The 6,533-nt window shown below is 33.3% G+C and overlaps 1 pseudogene across 1 annotated transcript; it reads right to left on the bottom strand.

The window, feature by feature from the left end:
* Positions 1-1,254: 1,254 nt before the first annotated feature.
* On the bottom strand, positions 1,255-5,088 carry LOC143579534 (putative leucine-rich repeat receptor-like protein kinase At1g68400; annotated as a pseudogene). Its single transcript, XR_013143483.1, has 2 exons — positions 3,657-5,088; positions 1,255-2,011 (listed from the first exon to the last, which is right to left on the bottom strand). The product of XR_013143483.1 is annotated as a putative leucine-rich repeat receptor-like protein kinase At1g68400 (transcript).
* Between the last annotated feature and the right edge of the window lie 1,445 nt (positions 5,089-6,533).

Below are 6,533 nucleotides of genomic sequence, written 5' to 3'. Positions count from 1 at the left end.
GGGTATTTTTCAGGTACAGATTGAAACTTTTTAGGGGTTGCACTTTATAGAGGTATTTTCGGGTATTTTCCAATTATTCTTTCGGGTAATTTCGGGTATAGATCGGATATTTGAAAAACCCGGTTTCGGGTATGGGAAAAACCCATTTCCGGGTATGGAACCGGTTCGGGTTTTCGGGTATTACCGGGTACAAATCGGGTCCGGTTCGGGTACGGGTTTTGGTACTAAAATTCATACCTTATCCGTACCCTACGGGTAGGGTCGGGTACGGGTTCGGGTATTAAAAACCCGGGTATAAAAAAGATCGGTTCTGGGTTTTTTTCTTGGGTCCGGTTTCGGGTTCGGGTTTTGTTTTTTTGACATATTCCTTAACCGTTAATACTAGTTTTCACTAGAAGTTGTGAGCCAGAACTAAGAGGCCCAAAAGCCCAAAACATGTTATTTTATGGAGATTGTGAAACTATAAGGCCCAACTATGCGTCTACCTCAAAGGCCCAATTTTTAAAATGTTTTATAATAGATTAATAAAATCCAGCATGTAATAGGTCTTAAGAGAATTACAATAATCGTCTTTTCATTAAGAGTCAGTCTAAATATTGTTACTTACAAACCTGTTTTCAAGTAAATGTGAATACTAACTTGAGATGAGAACTCTTGGTTCAATACAACAAACCAGCATGCAAGTGTTAATAAGGATTGAGAAATTTATAAGTTAATTCTTGGTCTAATGTTGGACTTGGGTGATTGAGAAAATTAAGGAAAAAATTGACCAAATTTATAATTACACACACTAACTTAATGGAATTTCTTGGTTTACTATAGGAGGACTGAGAGAAGAAAAAAAAAGGGAAAAAACATATATAGATAAAATGTTAGTAACGAAATTCAAACATGTATAAGGTCTTATGAAGATGCGGTGTATCAACCAACCAACCACACAAACGTGTTTGTTCAATACGTTAAGCTAACCTACAATTGCCAGGTTTGAGAAAGAACGGAAAATTAGACAAAAACACTACTAACAAGATTCGTACTTGAGTCGAGTATAGAAAAGCGCATCAAATTTACTTCTAGAAAAGCTCTTTGGTATTGGAACATTTGTTATAATCTTATTTTCACACCACAAATAAAGCCATAGAACCATAAATTTTAACGTGAAGAGATAAAAGAAACAATATGCAAACCTTTAAAAGAAATATAAGAAATATGCAGACCTTTTTAAAAGAAATAGTTTATAAAATCATTATCACACAATCTTATACGTAAATTAAGGCAATTTACGTATGATTTACAATGAGTCAATATAAGAATACATAATACATGTTTAAATTTCTATAGTGTTGAAACAACAAATTAATAAAACAATTTCTTTCATTGACTCACTATACCTTGATAACCTAAGGTGAATTAGAGGCCGAATCAACAGGTTCACCACTCAATGGCACCTCAACTCCCTCTATGTCGTGAATCATCTTCACCACATCGTCCATAGTAGGACGTTGATCAGGTGCATTTGAGGTACACGCTAAAGCAATGTTCAACAAGGCCACCATTTCTTCTTCGATATCTTTGTACCTCATTAGCTCCAAATCAAATAGCTCCGCGGTCCAATCTTCTCTCACGACCGACCGGACCCACCTAGGTAGGTCTAGAACCCCACTATTGTCCAAAGCTGGACATTTTCCTGTTAAAACTTCCATCAAAAGGACTCCAAAAGAATAAACATCAGATTTCTGAGTGGATTTGCGGTTGTTTGTCGATAATAGTTCTGGTGCACGATATCCTACGGATCGTGGGGCAGCAGTTGGTGGGGTAATAGTGGAGTGGCCTACGTCGGATATGCATGCATTACCGGACTTGTCAAGGAGTATATTTGTGGATTTGATATTGCTGTGTGTTAGTTTGAGGGAAGTGTTCGACGTGTGAATAAATGCTAAGCCTCTTGCTGCTCCGGCAACGATCTTTAGTCGTGTCGACCAATCCAACGGTGTTCTTCCTGGTCCTCTATTTCCTGTAACATAGGAAACAAAATATCCATGTTAAGTACTTAAGTAGATGTCTATGTGTTACAAAATAACCGGAATAAATTAGACATGCTTATTTATTATATGCGTGATTTTAATAGCGTGCGACTCATTGTATTAAAAAATGTGACCTGACCTGGCTCGGACCGAAAATCTAAATCAAGTGCTAGACGTCATTTAACAAAATTAGTGTAAAGTATAAAGTAAACGAGATACGACGTTGCTAATACAAAAGAGTAGGGTGGGGTCATATAAAGTAAAAAGAATTAGATGAGGGATTATAGTACAAAAAGAATGACTTGATCATAGAACAAACAATAAAACAAGTTTGTTTGCTGTCTGGTCCCTCGAATATGTTCGAAATCTACAATTTAATTTGAGAATTTATATATATTAACGATAAATGAACCTAACTTGTGATAAATTATGTATATTAAAAGGTATATGATAGTTATCTCACACTAGTTGCTATTCATGAAATAGTATAATATATTAACCACTTACTTTTTGATATGTCATTTACTTTTTTTATTTTAATAACTAACTTTTGATCTTGACATATTTTATTTTTATCATGCATAATATATTATGTATATTTATGGTTAATAGATAAGTTTCGATTCTATATGTAACATCGCGACTACTTATTTTTATTTACATTCTAATATATGTTTCGTTCAAAACCAACGTATGTCAAACATTATATCCTTTTAACTTTCTTTTTTTTATTTGCAACTTAATATTACTCTAAGTTTGAATGCAAACGACAATTTTTTTACGTACGCTTCAATATAAATTTGATTTAATACTAAGCTCATGCAATGCATGACCAAAACATGTATATGTATGTTAAATATAATATATTTTGGTTTTCTACGCAACCACTTATTTTTTTACAAAAACAACCTTATTTGGATATGCATTTCAATATTAAAAAAAATTATGTGTTTTATCAATGTCCTCATTGCAAGGCATTAACTAATGCATATCAGCACTCCCATTGCAACGCACGGAGTCATTTAGTAGTATAAATATTAAAAGAAAAAAAGAAAGATAAGTTATGCATTAAATGTTAAAGTTAGTTAAATATTTTTAAAATATTTAATTGAAAACAATTAATTTCACTTAATAATGAACATTAATTTCACAACCAACTTCTGACTTACGTTCTTTTACTTTAATTGACCTAACATGTTTTCCTGTTTTTGGTCGTAAGCTTCAATTCAACGCAAGAATCTATATCATTTTATTATTTAAGAAAATATTACAAATTGTTTAATAGCAAGAACATAAAAATCACCATCATGTACAACTAATTATCAAGGACAATAACCAGTCACTTTCAATACCAAAAAATATATCTTAGATTCCTTTCATTTCTATGTAATAAAAATTGCATGGTTTTAAAAAATATGTGTTAAACTTGACTATTTTTTTGTCATATTAAATAAATAAATAAATAAATAGAGTTATAGTATGATTTTTTGATCACTTTTATCACTCTTTTTGTAACTCATATTATATTTAGAAACTAGTATGTATAAATGCATTTTATAATTATATTATGATGTTATATGAATTTGATACCAATTTATACTAAGGATAATATTTTAAAGGTGAGAGTTAACATACCATGAAGAAGCCAAAACAGATTGCCATTAGTCATGTACTCATACACAAGCAATTTCTCATCTTTAGCAAAATAATAAGCCTTCAAACTAACAATATTAGGATGCCTTAACCTCCCTAGAACCTCCATAAGTTGTTCAAACTCGCGCTTACCGCCAACCGCCACCTCCTTCAACCACTTCACCGCCACCACATTACCATCATCCAACAACGCCTTGTAAGCGGTCCCTAACCCCCCTTTACCCAACATCTCCGCAGACGCCCTCAACAAATCCTCCAACTCAAACCGCCTCGTCCCATCAAAAAAGACCATTCTACCCTTCTCAAATGAACTCCCCGTCGAACTCGGATACACCAACTTCTCCGACTTTTGACCATTATTTTTCTCATCACTCGATTCACCCGAGAAATAACAATATAAAAGTAACGAAACCAACGCCAATACCAAAACATCTCCAATTATCATTCCAACAATAGCCAGAGTGCTGATTTTACCACCACCGTGGCTGTTCCCAGGCTTTTTACCAGGAACATATGCGGTGGAAGGTAAAGCACTAGGGGTTGCTGACACAACTGGAGATGCTGGATAAGGCATCTTGGGTTGCGCACATTCCATAATTGGCAACCCACATAAAACAAAATTATCCCTGAACACTGATTCAGGAAACCCTGACAGACTGTCTGGAATTTTCCAAGAAACATTATTCATCGAAATATTAAAATCCCTTAAATTTGGCAACTTTAAAAATTCAATAGAACCTGAAATGCGATTCCCCTCGAGGCGTAAAGTCAACAGAAGAGTCAAACGGTTAACAGTATCCGGAATTTTTCCGGATATGTTATTATAGGAAAGATCAAGACGAAATAAAGACGGTAACATGGGCGGGAACTCGCCTGAGAGATGGTTATGGGACAAGAAAAGAAGTCTTAAGTTAGTAAGATTGGATAAGTTGGGGACATGACCATTAAGTTGGTTATGTTTTAATGACAAGACACGAAGTTTAACTAGCGAAACGAGTGAGTCGAATGCACCTTGTAGGTTAAGGTTTTCGAGTACAAGTCCCGTTCTCGGTTATGTAGACATGACACGCCTAAGAAGTGTTGGCATGGGTTTGCTGAGTTGGTATTGGTCCAGGATAGGAGTTTGTTGGAGATATCTGACGACGATTTAAAAGTGAGTAATGCAAGGAGGTCCGGGTGGGCGGCGTGGAGGACGGAGAGGTGGAGGAAGAGGAGGAGGATGGTGGAGTGTGGGTGACGTGGCGGTGGTGATGACATTGTTATGGTGGAAGGTGAATTGAAGTGGTTGTGTTATATTATAAGGTGATGGTGCATTGTTGTCTTATCTTGTTGCATTGGAGGGTTTTGTGTTCCTTTTAATTGGTTCACAAATGTTTTCGAGTACATATAAATATATACCTTATAAATAATAATAATAATAATATGAGGAATATCTGATTTGTTGTTTTTTATATGTTCTGTAATTTGATTGTGGAGAAAATATAACCAATTCATCATTTATTTAATCTGATTTTCATATTTACAAATTGATATTATACTTTATATATAAGAAATATACCTCTTAAATCGTATTGACTTTCTAAAATACACTTGACTACTTTTTCAACAAAAAAATAGGTAAGAAGATATATGTTTACGCGTTTGAAATTTTAAGCTATCAAAACCAGATGAAAAGGATATAAAAGTACATGAAATGAAAGGATATATATACATACATAAAATAGATGTTAAAGTACATGAAGGTATAAAAGCTAAAAATATTTGAAAATATGAACCGTTCGGTTCGGTTAATTTTGATTCAGTTTTATTGGTTTACGTTTCAATTTTAATTAACGATTCGATTATTACTCACCTCTAAAATCAACCAATTAATGTCTTAAAATAAGTATATCCTACATGACTCCATTAGTAATATGATCTTTTTATTTTTTAACTTGTTAGTAATATCACAATATGATTATTGATAGCTAATATATGAGTTCATGCATCTTTCACCCAAAATTTTTACTACACTTATTATTGTTTTAAGTGTTAGAATTTTTTATTAAGATAACATACATATAACACATTAAAATTAAGCATATATTATATCCATTTAGATATATGTTATATTGTATCTTTGAACAATCTTCCTTTTTTCTTTTACCTTTTTCTTTTCCATTTCATGAATAATATCTTGTCCCGTGTCCAAATACCTTTCTTGAAATCAGCAAAGTATAAGTCATATGAAAATAAAAACAAACTTGTATATGACTCTTCTTCGTTACTAAGCTTTCAACCATATTTTTTTGCTTTTGGCATATATTGGGTTTGTTGCATGAATTGAAATTTTGAAATTAGGGTTTACCCTAGAGCTTTTTGACAATTCATTAAACTTATTCCAAAAGCTCTACGTTTTGTAACTTGTAAGTTGTTAGGTTTATGTTAGTTTTTGAAAATCCAAATTAAAAGCGACTATAAGTACCACCGGGTTGATGGCTCAGTCGCAGAGACAAAGCCTATTGAGAGGTCCCTAGGTTTTATCATGGGTAAGTGTAAAATATTTATAAGATGTAGTTTAGGAGCAAAATATATTGCCGTTCATAAAATAAAATAAAAGTCGCTACAAGTCAAAATCATGAAACGAATCAAACCGTGTTTGAGTGTAAGTTTAGTCAAGGTGAAGTTTGAGTCTAATGACACTACCTAAAAGTAATAACACGATTCAGTAAATAAACTTAATTTTATACCAGCTAAATTAAGCGTTGCAGTGATGATCAATGGGTGGAGATATAAAAAAATTCCCTATTGTGCATGAGATAATAGAGATGGCAATATGAACGTGTGAGAAAAACATACGTGGGTCAAAATTTGCCGTTT

The sequence above is a fragment of the Bidens hawaiensis genome, unplaced genomic scaffold (genome assembly GCF_021521415.1).
Source record: "Bidens hawaiensis isolate Kalapana, Puna unplaced genomic scaffold, B.hawaiensis_p1.1 tig00029870_1, whole genome shotgun sequence".
Lineage (NCBI taxonomy): Eukaryota > Viridiplantae > Streptophyta > Magnoliopsida > Asterales > Asteraceae > Bidens > Bidens hawaiensis.
Note: the sequence above shows the minus strand (reverse complement) of the source record. Positions and strands in the feature narration are given on the sequence as shown.